Source organism: Gopherus flavomarginatus, chromosome 5 (genome assembly GCF_025201925.1).
Source record: "Gopherus flavomarginatus isolate rGopFla2 chromosome 5, rGopFla2.mat.asm, whole genome shotgun sequence".
NCBI classification, from domain to species: domain Eukaryota; kingdom Metazoa; phylum Chordata; order Testudines; family Testudinidae; genus Gopherus; species Gopherus flavomarginatus.
This window is the reverse complement of record NC_066621.1, coordinates 147,387,841-147,403,785: the sequence shown is the minus strand read 5'-3', so window position 1 is coordinate 147,403,785 and position 15,945 is coordinate 147,387,841. Positions and strand designations below refer to the sequence as shown.

General features: G+C 43.0%; 1 long non-coding RNA gene across 1 annotated transcript in view; it reads left to right on the top strand.

The window, feature by feature from the left end:
* The window catches only part of LOC127051001 (uncharacterized), a 427,926-nt gene that overhangs the window by 81,346 nt on the left and 330,635 nt on the right, over window positions 1–15,945 (top strand). The window lies entirely within an intron of this gene.

Genomic DNA, 15,945 nt, shown 5'->3' with positions numbered 1-15,945 from the left:
TTGTAGGCAGGCACTGGCAAAACTGAAAGTGCTGCTTTTTTGCGGGGGGAGGAGGAGAGGGGCAAAGCGTTTAGACAGAAGCAGATCTGAGTTCGAATTAGTCAGATACAATCATGCAGCTAACAACCGTGAGTTGTGATTTGGACCTAGCTCCCAAGTGTAGGGTGCTGTGGAAGAAGAAGTAGTCAAGAAGCATCACTTTTTGTTGTTGTGCCTTCGGGGTGGAGTAATGAATTTGCGTCCCCACGTTTAGTAGAAATTAAGGGAGTTCTTGCTTTCATCTTCTTTTGTGTGTGTGCATGCAGAGTATTTTGTGCAAACAAACGGCGCTTTAATTATCCTAATCCTCATTTGCACGCCTTGTTCAAAAGCAGGTATTATTCAAAAAAAGATTTTGAAAACAATTAGCTTCCCTAAACAAAGATAATCTATTGTCAGTAGCAGGGAACAGGGTAGGCGATAAGAACAATAAGCAGAGATAAGGGAAGCAGAATGGTGGGAAGAGAGTGTCTTTATGACTGTATTTATCTTTGATTAGATAAGCAGAAAACTGAATTTTAAGTACCCTTCAGAATGCTTTTGATTTAAGAAGGAGTTCATTTAGTGGGTGCTAATCACAATCGCGATGCTCTTAAAAGCCTGTTTCTCCTCACGAAATACACTCGGATTTATTTGACTTTAGACTCTTCAAGTTAAGTGCGGAAGGTTTTGTGGCTGACAGAAATGAGAGTGTAGCGACACCAGTTTTATTGTTTGTGTACACTGATACCCGCAGTTCCCTACTCCCTGTCATTTGGAATAGCACATTTGCCTCTGCTTAAGTGCCAACAACCTTCGTGTTTTCCACAAATCGTTGGTTTTTGAGGTCTTAGAGAGAAAAAATATACAATCTACAAGCGCATAGCGAGATATGTATGTGTGAACCCAATATACGGGGCATTTCCGAAGTCAGGGTTCTCATCTACAATGAAACATGCTGAAAGCAGAGGTTGATAATTATGTATGCCTAGATTATTTTATACACACACACACACACACACACATATATATATATATATATATATATATATATATATATATATATATATGTGTGTGTGTGTGTATAAAATATATATATATTATATATATATATATATAATGACTATGTGAGCTATTTAAAATAAGCCACTGTCCCACCGTCTGTACAATAGCTTTACTTACTAAACTGGAGTCAGGGCACTTCTATATCCCATGACCATGTGTCTGGTAATTTTCCCTTGCCATTTTATTTTAGTACTTATGATGTTTCAGATGAAGTCTTAAAGAGCTGCAATGTCCTGCCAGAAGGAATGTCTCTACTTGGAACAGATCCTTATTGACAAGGCAGCTGTGTGCGGACCGGAACGGAGTCTTAAACCCAGCTCTAAAATCAACTAATACCCTAAAGTCTAGAGCAAGTGCGCAGAATTATAATATATGAGGTTGCAACTTCCAGTGATTGTCTCCTGGAATAGAAATGCCATGTTCAAACGCGAGTTTGTTAAGTGATTTTTTTTGGCTAATATTTTAAATAAGGAAATAAGTTGTAATTTTTTCAAGGAGTGGGGTTCTGACAAATTAAACCTACAGGACTACTTAGTGAGCAAAGAGACGGGAATTTATACCTGGTGGAGATACTTCCCATCTGAAGGCGATATTCTGTTCTCCTCCGCCTCCCTCTGTTGTGTATCGTTAAAAGTCTGACCAAATAAACGCTACTATTATTGTTAAGAATAAGCAAATTCTTCGGATGCGGCCAGTGGTTGAACTGAAATTGACAAGAGCTAGTGCTTCGCCAGAACCTTCCTTTCCTATTCTAAAATGGTTATTTTTCCATGTAATCAAAAATCCCATAGCGAGGGGGGCCAGTGCCTTGTTCACGCAGGTACTTCCTTCTATTTCAATCTTGCAAAAGAGAACCAGTTATTAGGAATGTTAATTATTAGTCGGGACGGATTTTCCCAAAATGGAAACCTTTCCCTTAAAACCACTAAAAGAAGTAAAATGACATGAATTTACAAGCCACACTAACCGAGTTCTCCTTTTAAAATCACACAGAAAGAGTTTTATTGTTCCAGCAAAACCATTTGATGTCAATAACCAAATAACAACAAAACAGAGTGTAAACTGCATCGGTTTTTTTCACCCTGTGTAGAAGGAAAACGAGCAACATTTCAAATCCCAGATCACAGGCTTCATTTTCCCTCGGAAAAAATGTAGAAAATGTTTATCAAAATATTTTATTTAAAAAAATTGTAAAGGATAATTGAATATGCCTTTGACTACAGTATTTTTTTCTCAAAAGCAAAGACAAGTGAGGAAGGGACCACTGCAACGTTTTCATAAGGCCTTAAATCAAATGTCTTTACAGGTTTAATATGAAACAGGCCATTGTTTTGTGCTCTTATATAAGATATTTATGCTATAGCTATGCGCAGGGTTACTAGAATACGCTTTAAAATTAAGAAGATCGAACGCAACTGCGCCACGGATGTCACAGCGTTTTGGGAAGAGTTTGGGTACATTTTTTATTTATGGATTTACTCCGACAATTTATTAGTGTAAAATTATAATGGCCACGGCTATCGTGCACATCTGTGGTTGTGTTCTTGATTCGATGAGAAAACTCCCAGCTCCGTCAAGTCTCTGCACCGTAAAGATTAAAACAATAACTAACAACGGCAGCAGCAGGATTTTGAGGAGCCAACCTGCTAATGAGAATAAAATATGCTCTTTAGACTGGACGAACTGGAAGTGCAGTAACACAACTCGGGCGATTTCCGAACCTTGAGCTGGGGAAATACAAAACCAGGCCATTAGCAAATGAGTTTTGTGTTGTAAGGGGTTTCTTTCCCATCCACTTGCTGTTCTGAAAAATAGATCACATTTCATTATCTTTAGTGGGAATCTGCAACGTGATACCGGATCTCTGCAGCCCTCCTTCCCAGCTGCAAGGCACAGGGGAGACAGTCAGTTTCCTTGGCTTATTTCTAAACAATAAGGATTTGTATTTTCTTTTAAAAAATTAAAAAGGACAGAACTCTTTCCATATTACTTGCTGTTATCTATAGAAACCCTTGGCCCACGATGCCTGGAAACCAATTGAACCTTTAATTACTTGTTAGTAATTGCCCCAGACACCTGTAAAAACAAAGTTGGGTGTCAGCAGGCATGTTGGGAAGGGCAGGGCAAGGGAGCGTCTTCTTAAATCTGTCTGGTTTGTCTATCTTCAGAAAATATCGCCTCCCTTTGTCCTGGATGCGCTTCGTGGCATTAGAGCCCAAGCACGAGGAAAAACAATCAGGAGAAGTTTGAGGGGAGAAGGTTTGTAGGAGTTAGAAGGGTGGAAAAGGGGCTGTTTGGGATTCTTCTTCCTTGGCTTTAAGTTGCAGCGCAAGGAGCGCGGGGGTGCAGATTGATGCTGCTTTATGACAATTGTGCCTGGGGTTTGCAACAAAAGCGAAGGAAAACACACTTCTGCTGGGCGCGTGTTGGTTCTGAATGCCTTGATTGGAAATGTTCAGACAAAGAAAATACACAGCAGTGGGGGACGCTGAACCGGGACCGCCAAAGATCAGATCAGGAAAGCAGGAGATGTTAGACTGAATGGGGGGACAGCCTTTCTCAAGTGTCCCCCCCCCCAAAAGACCAGCGTTTGACATGATTCACATAAGATATAGTGACATACAAAGGGCTCTTTCTTTGTATAGTTACCGGAACATTTTTCAAAGGATTAGAGGTGATCGCGCGTTTTCTTCTTTAGCCGGGCTGACAAAGTTTGTATATGTTTTTCTTTGCATCCTCCCCTCGCCTTTTTTCCCTCCCGAGTTCTCAATCAAACGTTCAACCCCCACCCCCTTTTCTTTTGCACTCATGTACATCCTGGATGCTGGATCTGTCTAAGCTAAGAAGAATTTCCTTTTTGGAGGTGAAAGCCTCCAGCTCCTCCTGTTCAGAGGAAAGTGCCAGTGATGGTAATACAGGGTGACACTAAATAAACAGTTAAGTTGGGCTGGAAAGATGGAGTTAATTATCCAGTGAGCTGCATTTAAAGCGAGACCATGAGGGGCTGATTTGTTTTGGCGCACAGCTCTAAGCAGCAGTCTGGCCATTGCTGTTTGGATTCAGTTTTAATTTTAAATCAGAGATTTAAACAAACAAACAAAAAAAAAACAATCTTCACAATATTTAGCGTCAGACTGATCGGCAAAGCAGCCAACACCCCCGACAGCCGGGTCAAACACAAGCACCAGCGGGGAAATGGGGACTTTTAAAAACTCTGGCACCCCCAACAGCACAGCTTTTTAGTAGCTTTCAGGGAGGCGTCCTAGTCATAGGTTGATGTGCTGCTCGCTCAGAGGCCGCCCACAGGAGTCCTACATGACCAAGGCTGGGAGATAGACCATTATTTCGTTGTGACCTCTGTCTTTACCAGTTACAAGGCGTCCAGAGTGTTATATATTCAGGTATATTTTCATAGGGCAGTTTTTTTAAGTTGGAGTTAGAGGTACAGTTTGCGCGGCTCAGCAACTATCTGTTTTGCGCAGGTGAATTTTCACACAAATAGTCATTCCTGGTAATATAGATTCCCCTTTTAGAAAAAATGCTGATATTAATAATCCCTGGATGCCCCTCTTTCCGGGTCATTACGGTACTGGCTGGTCTCTAATCAATCCTAATGCGATGGCAATTGGAGTCCCTGATGAATGCATCTCAGGTTTCTTGTAATGGCTCTACCACATTTTCCTGGACCTCCTTCTTTAACCTGAGATGCCAGGGGGACGAGCTGATTGCTTCAAGATGTTGGGGCTGGTTTGCAGAGAGAAAGAACATGTCTGCCCCTGGATAATCTGAAACTGAATTGGATGAGCAGTTTCTTAAACCAAAGGACAAGTGCGTCATTTAACTCCTTTTCTGCGCTGATACCTACCGATTTTTCCCATTGTTTGGTTATTGAGCATTTCAGCTTCCCATATAACCAGGTCTTGTGCGTCTGTGACATTTTGTGCAACAGGATGGTGTCCACACCCACCTGATTCATCAGCCCTCAGGTTGCTAAGTATCTTTCAGTTTTCATTAGCTTTTCCCACCCGAGAGAAACTTTTGCACCACCTTGCCCGTGGAGAGGTGTCCTCTGTATTTCACGTGGCGTCCAAGCCCCTCAGACACGGCACGTTGTACAAACGTTTGCGACGATGAAGATGAAACTGGTGCTCTAGCTAGGAAATTAATTCCCATCATTTATCAAGATTAGCCTCTAGCATTAAAAAGGACCTACTGCCTGGTGCTCTTGCTCGCAGACAGAGAACAAGCTGCATTCATGCACTCCGCGCATTATTAGCAAGACAATTCGCATTTTCACGGCATAGTTTTTTTTCCCATTTCTCAGCATAATGGAATTTGCCGTAACCCGAGACAATGATAATTGCAACTTCTTGCCATGGCCTCTTTTAAATAAGATAATGCATCTTGAATTAGGCTGGAAACGGCTGCAGACAAATTGGGCAGTAGGCTGCTGCAACATTGATTCTTTAGCGAGTTCGGGGTGGCTCGGTGATTCTCTTCGTACACCCCAGCTTTCCACTCGCCAGTTAATCGACAAAACAAGTTATGTCCTACAGGCGCATAGAGAGTATTTATGTGTATATATCCCCACCCCATAATACAGCAGTATAGATACAACATAAGTAAAATAATTAATTTAAAAAACCTGTTTTCCTTGGTGCACCGTATTTAATAAGAGCACAGGCAGATAGATATAAAACGTACCCTGCGCGCATATATATAGATATACACACAGTTAAAAAGAGTTTTAACCCCCAGAGACTACAAGTAGCCTTTGGCATAAGAAGTTAGTTTAGCTGAATTTGGAAGGCAGGCATATCAACAGCACCCTCTGCCCTCTAGCTGACCTGTTTGGTATGGAGTCCCATCCTGTTTAGCCATCGTTTTTAAGAAATATTTAAAACTCTAAAAAGAAAGTTAAACAGCAAGCACACAGCCACAAACCTTGTAAAGCCCGTGTGTGTGTGTGTGTGAGAGAGAGAGAGAGAGAGAGTTTCTCAGCCTCTGAATTTAGGAAAGAAACAGGGCCCAATCCCGCTCTCCATTACTCATCGGGGAAACTCCCAGGGAAGCTAATGGGAAGTTTGCCTGAGTAACGAATGGCCATGGGAGGTCTGGCCTATCATTATACATTCATCCCAAAAGACTTGATGGGTGAGGATTTCTAACCCAAGCAGCCGCTTGCTCTTTGCTATCTGGTGACATTGCACGGGGCATGTTTATTAGGAGTGGGAGCTGGGTGACCCAGAGCTACTTACTAACCTTTTTAGAGATTTGTCTAGTTTGAGAAGATTTTAATGAAATAACGTATTAAAAAAGCGAAATCAACTGCTTGTGAAGATGACCACATCTACATACAGCTGATGTATGACCGCAGGGATTTTATCTGACTGACGGCAGAGCCCAGTGCCGGGTAAATACGTGAACCCTGGTCACATTCAGCCCCTTTGCGCTGCCTTACTCCAAACTCTGTGGCTCTTTGATCTGGAGGGGCATTTTCTGAAGTTTAACATTTCTGGAAGCCAGGCTCAGCCGGTATCCGGTGGCGAGTCATACAGGCCTTACTCTCTTGACCCTATCAGTTTTTGCGGGATTTCATCTTGCATATTATTAAAGAGAGATTCAGTTTCGAGCTCTTATGGCGACAAATAAAACCTTCCACCGCTGAAGGATTTAGGGCTGGATATAGGGCCCCGTTGACATTTTTCAAACCCGCTCAAAGATAGCTGTTCCCCAGCCATGCTTTGAACAAGTCTGTTGTGGTTTTTTCCCTTTGCCTGGTTAGACAGAAATGAAATCAGAGGCAAGCAATATATCTAAACCCTGGCAGGCACCTAAAGGAAGGTCCTTGAAATTATTGCTCAACATTTAGTGGATGATCATTATGGGGTTAGAATTTGGGACTGGAGGCGGAAGCTGGGACTGATGGACAAACTGGAATTTTTTCGCAAACCCCCCCCCCAGGGGAGTAAATCCGGTTCTCTCCCTCCGGGGAAAAGTCGGAATTCGGGAAGCGTGGCCCAGTCCTGCTCAAGCAATGCCGCTTCCTCCTGCCCCCGGGCGGCTCTTTCTCTTGTTGCTCGGGGTTGAGGTTTTAGTCCTTGTGGTTTTTTGAACCAGGAACTCGAGGAACGCAGACTGGCTCCTGGAGCTGCGTCCGCTGGGAGTGCAAACTCTGCCACTGCATTGCTGAAAACCGGCTGGCCCTGGGGAGGGGCAGAGGAGGCGGCGGCGGCGGCATCTGGAAAGGGGGAGGGAGGGCAAGAGTGCAGGAGGAAGGAGGTGAAAAGAGGAGGAGGAATAGGGCAGAAAGTAAAGGGGGGGCGCTCTTTTACTGAAGGAAGGAGTCACTAGCTGTATCGGTGGCCGTTCGGCCTCCTCTCAAGAGGAGCTGGTGGCCCACCTGGTGGCAGCTAGCCAACCTGCCCGCTTCTGCAGCTTTCCTCTCGGCCTGGGTTTTTTATTTCTGCCTCGGTGTTTAATTCCTCCCAAGAGTCGCTTAAAGGCGAGTAAGCCAGTTAATGTCCGTTATGCCAAACCCCAGAGCAGTGGCGAGATCCTCGATCCCTCCTTTAGAGGCTGAAGGGTCCCCGCTCCTGCCCCCAGCCCCAGGAAGAAACGCAGGGAACTAAGAGGTGGCCGCACAGGACAGGTTCCCCAGGGGAATTGGGCGGTTTGGCTGATCAGGCATCCAGGGGCAGCGCCCTCCTAAGGCTGGTTTCCACTGACAACCCCTCTGAGCACCGGAGAAATGGTTAATAAAGATGCTTGAAGATGATGACGTTTTAGGGCATGAAAAACAGAGAAGAATAAAGAACCAGGAACTGCTCCCACTGTCCGACCCAGAAACCACCTGTCTGGAGAACCATTTTCAAAGGCATATTTAGGACCCAGAAACAGCCTTGAACCTTTAGCTGATGCGGCTTTTAAAGAAGAACATTTGGCCAGTCTGGGGAACTGGAAGTGGGAGTAGCTGCCTTCCCAGCTGTCCTGGCTTTGATAGCTCCCCCTGGAAAGGCTGCAGGCATGATTTGACTATCCACAGACAGGCACCAGACGTCAACGCATCTTTCCCAGACACCAGTTACCTCCTCCCCCGTCCCCAACCCACCTCCCTTTCATAGGTTTGCTTTCCCACACACTCTGCAACAGATCCATGCTCAGAGATTTACACTAACCCATCCACACTGGGACACATCTACCCAGCTCAGCCTCGGATGGCTGTATCTTGTCGGTAGCCCTGGTCCCCCGTGCGGAGAGAGAGAGTGTGTGTGTTTTCCCCCTAATTTTTAATGTTAGAATATTTTTTTGTAAAAGTCCGGGCGAAATCGACAGCGTGGCACAACAGAAAATAACTAACAGGCCCCCCTGCCAAAGGAAACTTTGCTTCCTTCACAGACAAGCCGAAGGAAGCTTGTTGGACCCCGGATTGTAACATCTTTCAATACCTTGCTCCATGGTTTATTTGATCTTTAGATTTCAAACAGCATTAGCCAGATCAGTTTTGCACATATGCAAAGACCCCCCCGCCGCCCCCGCTTCTTCATCAAGTTAAACAAACAAACAAAAAATACGCGCACACCTGGCTGCTGCAAAATGTTTGCTCGTTCTATACTCTGCAAAACAGCTTTCAGTTCATGTGGCTGCTGAATGAATGAGAGACAAGATTTACATAAACGGCTCTGTTTACCGACACTCTTTGCATTCTGAGACAAAACAAACATTTTCTTTACTCTGGCACTGTGCACGTTGCAGTCCAGCTGTGGTCAGAAGCCAGCCAGCCTCGTGTTATTATTTCTTTTAAAAACGGGTTGCGTAAGACTCTGTCTTAAATGGAATTAGCCTGTAAAAGGGGCTGGGGGGGGGGAGAACTTAGTACACAGACAGTGTTGGTGGGTTTTTGAGAGAGCTGCAAGAATAGGACCTTTCACCTCTCATTAGTGATGCCATCAGTGCTTTGGCAGAGCCGAGCCGAGGTCATGTTACATATGGCACACAGTCTGTTCAGCACTTGGAACGTCAGCTTTGAAATTTTAGAGAGGGGAAAGGTCATCTTTAATAAGCTAAAGTCTGGGGGTTCTCAGTTCTTTCTGTGCAAACTGTGTGGGTGTCCATATGCCTCAATCATCTCCAAAGTTGCTCCATCTAATTTGAAGAGATGCTTAGTCCTTTCCCCCTTTTGCCTCACATGGAATCATTTCAACTTTTGCTAATACTCTCAAGTTGGCTTTTTTTCAAGAAAAAAGCTGGCATTATATTTTTCCCTTCTTACAATCATAAGACTGTCTGTTGTGAGTGACATATGGCAGCTTTCCAGGAGAAAATGAGGTTCATCTGTCTATCAGGATAGGTGAACACAGATGTATAGGTTTACAGTTCCCAGACATCAGTGTTACACACAATATAATTTGATGGTGCTTCAGGAGCTTCCTACTTCCATGGTTATTAACAGTCCTTGTTTCTGAATCTTCCTGGGGTAATATTGTCCTTCAAGCCTCATTTATTGGGATCCTATTTACTGGGATTTTACAAAAGCCCAGCTTTACAATTCCATTTCTTTCTTTTGAGGAGATTAAAAAAATCAAATGCATGATATATTTTGTGTTTGATAATATAAGACAGGCAAGGACAAATTAATTGCTAGCATAACTCCACTAACTTCAACTATATTGCAGTCAATCGAGCCCTGCAAGACTTATTCTGGGTTACTAGGACTGGGCGGAGGTGTAATGGTAGAGGGGCCTGACATGGCCGTACCCCAATGCTCCCGGCGATTTATTTATTTATTTTAATTCAAAATAAATTTTTTTCTAGAGCCAAACTTTGCATAGATTTTTTTTTAGAAAGAATCAAAGGGCCCAATTCTTTAGCTCTTATGTTGACAAACAGAAGTCGCATCCAGCTACTACAGAGACAGCCCCAAAGGATATTTACTTCTACACCAGCAATCATTAAAACATTTTAAATAAAACAGGTGATTATGATGTGGAGAATAACTGAGAAGTTGGAGGTAAATGAGCCAAATCAATGTGCAAAGTGCAGCCTCAGGGATACACCTTCCTATGCTTTTGGCCAGGGCTGGCTCTAAATTTTTTGCCGCCCCAAGCAAAAAAAAAGAAAAAAAAAAGAAAAGCGCCGCTCTGCTGAAACAACCCTCCCAAGCACCGCCCTGCCATGCTGAAACAACCCCCCCGAGCGCCGCCTCGCTGAAACAACGCCCCCCCACACCATCCGGCCGAAACAAACAAAAAAACCCTCGAGTGCCACCCCGCTGAACCAAAAAAACCCAAAAAACAGAGTGCCACCCCGCTGAACCCACCCCTAAAAAACCCTAACCCGAGCGCTGCCCCGCCACCAGAAGATTGGCCGCCCCTTACAAGGTGCCACCCCAAGCACATGCATGGTCTCGGCTGCCTGGATCCGGCCCTGCTTTTGGCTGCCTCATCTTCAGCAAAGGCATCCAAAGAGCACACTTTAAGGAGAACTGATACATATTTCCAACTTCCCAAAGGAACAGGGTTACTAATGAATGTTTTACTATTTAGAAGGAGTAATCTTCCAGTAGATGTGTCAAACGAGTGATCAGTAATGGAGTTATTAGACAGACTGAGTTAAAAAGGGGCTTCTGTGGGGAGACAAACTGATTGTTTTTCTCTTTGTTTCAAAGAGCATTTTCAAAACCTGGAGCTGAATTCTGCTCCAAGGTAAATTCACTGATGTAAGTGGAGCTCCTGTATACCAGTGTAAAATGTGTGATGGATTTTAGCCTGCAATTTTCTGCAGAACAACATATATGTGATGGCAGCTGAGCAGCAAGAGGAGCAAAACCTTTGTACCAATGAGAATCACATTAAATAATTAATTCCCAAATGCCTTTCTACATGAGTGCTTTCAGCTAAAAAAGTAAGTTGGCTTTATAGGGCCCTAGGCAGTGAAACATTTGGTACATTGTCAGTCTAAACAGTCTAGGTAATAGATATCCAGGATTCTTTGGAGAGGTGCTACACTACAATATGTTGTTTGTATAGTTTGGATGCACAAACTCAATCTTCCTCCATCCTGTTGCATTATCCTTTTATATAAGGAATGAAAATATTTCTGAATCAGCAATTGAAGAAACTAGAAAAATATCCAATCCATCCAAATCAAATGGTGCCAAGGAACTTAACGTCTGGGTCTACTCTACAAAGTGACTCTGTGAAAGTAGAATGTTGGTCTCCTTTTATTTTCAGACCAAATCTGACCAGTTTATAAAGAAAAGGATGAGGGTTCCTACCCCCAACCTCTGGCCCCACAAATTCAGCCTGTAATCTGAAAGTCAGGTTGATATCTTTCTGGCTCATACATCATCAAGAATAAAGATTCTGCAATCCATTACTAAGTCAGTTGAAGCATGAGCCAGAGTAGATTCCAGCTCACCTTCTCAGAGGTCTGCTAGGCAAACAGGAACATAGGAACTGCCATACTAGATCAGAATAGTGAGCCTCTTTCCAACAGTGACCAGCAAGAATTGTCAGAGGAAGGTTCAAGGAATTCTGCAGTAGGCAGTTATGGGATAGTAGTAGGCAGTTACGGGCAGTTCCCCCATGAGGAAAGTTTCTTATTGACCCCCATCAGTTACAGGTTGGCTTATGCCCTGCAGCTGAGGGTTTATATCCCTACCCAAACTCACTATTGTATCTCAGGATATGCTGTTTATCTATATAAATGTCCAGTACCTCTTTGCATCCTGCTAAACTCTTGTGACAGTGAGTCCTTCAGGCTAATTACACATTGGAGGAGAAAATAATACTTCTTGTTAGTTGTAAGTTTGCTGGCTTTCATTTTAATTTAATGCCCCCTTGTTGTTGGGTTGTGAAATAGGTGAGAAGTATCCAATCTGTGTTCTGTATATCCATATCTCATCCCCTCTCATTCACCTCCTCTCTAAACAGGCCCAATCTTTTAAAATCTTTCTCCATAAGGAAGCTTTTCCATGCCTCTGATCATTCTCATAGTCCAGCTCTAACTCACTCTATTTCCTCTGATTTCTCTTAGAGTTAGGGTGGCAAGTGTAAAAAACGATTCTGTTACTAAACGGAATGAATAGATCTCTGACTGCTCACAAGAAGCGGACAGGCTGATTAAGAAGGTGGCATTATTTTATTTTTGTTGGTATATAGTCCCTTTTCAAACCAGCTCTGCATTTTTAAATGAACTTGGCCATTCTTGTGTCATACACACCTATAATTTTTTTCAAATATGCAAGAATTAGCAGAATTTCTAGAAAATATTATTCATATTTGTGAAGTTTGTCAGCAGCTTGTGCATGTCTTGTATGCAGAGAGTACATGGGGGTCATGGGAGGGGAGACCTGGAGTCACCTACTTTCTCAGTATAGAAGCCAAATTGCAACAATACTATGATTATTATTAATTATATGTATTTGTTACAAACTGAGATTGGGCCCCATTGTGCAGGACACTGTAAATACATAAGAGACAGTTCCTGCCCTAAAAAGCTTAAATGGCACATAGACAAGGCAGACAAAGGAAGGATTATTATCTCTGTTTTACAAATGGTGAACTGGGACACAGAGAGAATGAATGATTTGCCAAAGTCACACAGAGAATCGGTGGTAGAGCTGGGAACTGAACCCAGATTACCTGAGTCCCCATCTGATGCCACAAAACCAGGCTCTGTCCCAGATGTGGGTGAAAGAGTGGTTGTAGCCATCTCTGGTTTAGCTGTAAAGTCCCACCAAGTCTCTTGGCTGTGAATGCAGACCCGACCTAGTTTTCTTCCAAGGTCTGAAATAGTGGAAGTGCAAGGCTGCTCACCAGATTCTGAGAGTAGGCACAAGGCAATGATGCTCACTCTCTGCAGTCTACACTGGCTGCTGGTACCTCAAAGGATGCAATAGAGGTTCTTAGCACTGGTACATAAAGCCCCTCACAATCTGGGCCCTAAGTACTTGAGTGATTACTTCTTGCCACTCCTATGGCTTTCAGTTATAGTTGGCAAAGTCTCCTGTCCCTCCCTAGGGTCAGCAAGGATTAGTCTGGCCTTGGTGGTGGAGGGTCCTGGTTTATTGTGTAATTCCCTCCCAGGAGTGCTGTGCCACAGTTCCTTGCTGGCTGCATTTGGACACACACAGCAAGTCTCATACTTTTCGGCTGATCTGTTGTGACCATTCTTTTCTGAGTCCTCTCCTTGCCCTTTTGTTTTCTACATTCCTTTTACTAGTTGGGAACTGTTCCTGTTGTGGGTGGGGTGGTTTGCCTGATGCCTATTGGGTTTGTATTGGAGCCAGAATGTTTGATTTTGTCTGGCGATGTATTGTATTTGGCTGGTTGGTTCTTTTTTTAGGTTTTATAATATTTTGCATTTGGTTTTTACTGTACAGCCTTTCAGTGTTTCACAACAGGCATCTTTAGAAACAGTATATATATATAACAGTATATATAAAAAACAGACCAGGCTTTAAGCCAGGAAACAAACAAAGGACTCCCCTAAACACAGTTTGGGGGGAATTTACTGGATATCGTTAATGTCTTCTGCATCATTTCTCCCCTTCCGCCCCCAACCTCAGGGAATTATAACCAATTTCTGTTAGTGTAAAACAACAGAAATGTATTTGAATAATTTAAAAAATAAAGGCAATTTAGGAGAAGCTACAAAGTATGGTGATGATAGTGATCTAGTATTTGTAATGTTTCAGTAGTGACTAGAATTAATCCATACTTTTGGAAGGGAGCAAATGGCAATTAAGTGTATAAGAATGGAAAAGAGGAGCCATGGATCTATAGGACAATTAGCTTAACTCTGTGATAGAAAAGCTATTAGAAGTGTATATACAGGATTACAGTGGAATGGGTTCTGCACCACAAGGTTTGAGCTGTACTGAGGTTTATAAAAGCACTTAAGAGCCCTCTTTTGGCCCTTCAAAGGTGGAAGAAAAGAATTGGATAGTCAGGCTTTGGAGTTATGCTCATAAACTCCAGCTGGGAGACTATTCCTCAGCTTGGAAAGTTCAGAGAGAACTGGGTTTATGAGGTTGTGGAATTCTGTAAAAACCAAGTTTCAACTCAAAACCATTTCAGTAACTAGAGCTTACGTTTCTCCAGGTGTCTTTGAAAGATATTTTTAACCCTAGTGAGTTTCTAAAGTTTTTATGAGTTGTGTGGCTCTCTCTCCTCCTCCCCACAATTATGTATTAAATATTTGACATTAGTAATAGTGTTGCCTGCAGGTGATTGTTATATTTAATTAACTGCTTACCACATCCTCTTGGCTTTGCAGAAAGGGGTGGTATGTTTTAGCAGGTGCTGATAATGCCACCGCAATGGGGGTTGGAGAGGAAAAGGTCAGAAGTAATTACAGCACAGAACAGATCTTGACCAGCACTTGCTGAATGCCTGAACTCCTCAAATGAAAGCAGAAAGTACACCTGAGGACTCTGTTTACTTGAGAATAATAAATGTGTTGCCGTCAGTATCAGGATGGCGTCTGGACCTTGGTATTATGGACCCAGTGTACTGTAGGATGGTCAGAAGTCTGCTCTGCAGAGTGACTATTCCTGGAAGCATACAGACATTTGGGCTCCATGTTACTTTTTAAACCAGATACAGAGGGAGAGAGGTATTGAGGGAGTCATCTAATTACTCATAGGTCACGTAGGAAGTTGGAGCAAGTGGTATGAACTAAACATTGCTTTCCCATTTCCAAGTTGACCTCCTCTGCTGTTTGACTGTGATGCAGGAAGCTGCCAGAGTCCACAATAGGAAAATTAAATATTGTCATTTCAAATAGCAAGTGGTTTATTATATAACAGAACAGAGGGTGTGTTCTATTTTTGGGACCACACTAGGCTAATTGGGGACAGTCGCCAACACAGCTGTTGGTGAGGCTGTGTTTTCAGTGACTGGCCTTGATGCCAAACAAGCTCACTTTTCCCCACTAGGTGACAAGGGCACTATTCTGAACAAACCTCTTATGACTCAGTTGCTTTTTCCCATAAATGGGCACTCTGCCTTCCCAGTGTATTTGGACTTTGCTTTTGAAGGAAGGCATCAGATAATTAACAACAAAGAAGACCTCGCTGAAAATGTGTGGGTCTAATCCTCATCTGGTGTAAATTGGCTTAGCTCCACTGATGCCTATGGAACCATGACATTCTACACCAGCTGAGGACTTGGCTCGCCTGTAGGAAGATGGAAGAGAATTCAGAAATGGTTGTATTGTAAACCAAAAGTTTTCTGCTAATGACAGGAGCATGCAGTATTCGAGATGGTATAACTATAAGCAAGTTTTAAGGCTTACTCTGACAATAAAGAGATGAGGAGAAGTAAAACCAATCAAAGTAGATTTGCTCGACAAAATGTGAGTGGTAGGTTGTCAGTCCAAATGCCATTAATAGGATTTTCATAGATTAGCCAACCAGACTATTAAATGTCAGGCAGCATTTCATATTACGGAAGAGAAAAATTAAGCTGTGTACCAGGAAAAACTTCCAAATGGCGAGATCTGTTAGACTGAGGAATGATCTGTCCAGGACAGTGGTGGAAGCTCCATCACTTGGGTCTCTTGAAACTGTACCGCACCATTGATATGGGGAACAATCTTGTGTTGGTGAAGTGAGGTACGGAGGTGGGGGACAAATGGAAGGAGAGGCAGAAATCAATGGTTTCCAACCTTTTCAAGCAACTGTACTTAGAATACGTTGTCAGACTAAGGGTCAGTGTCTGGCTCATAATCAGGACCGGATTCAGGCAGATTAAGGCATAAAATAACTAAGTTACAGTTTAGGGCCTTGCAATGCACCTCTACTAAAGAAAAAACTGACTCCATTTCAAATTTTATCAAAATCGGTTGACAAACAAA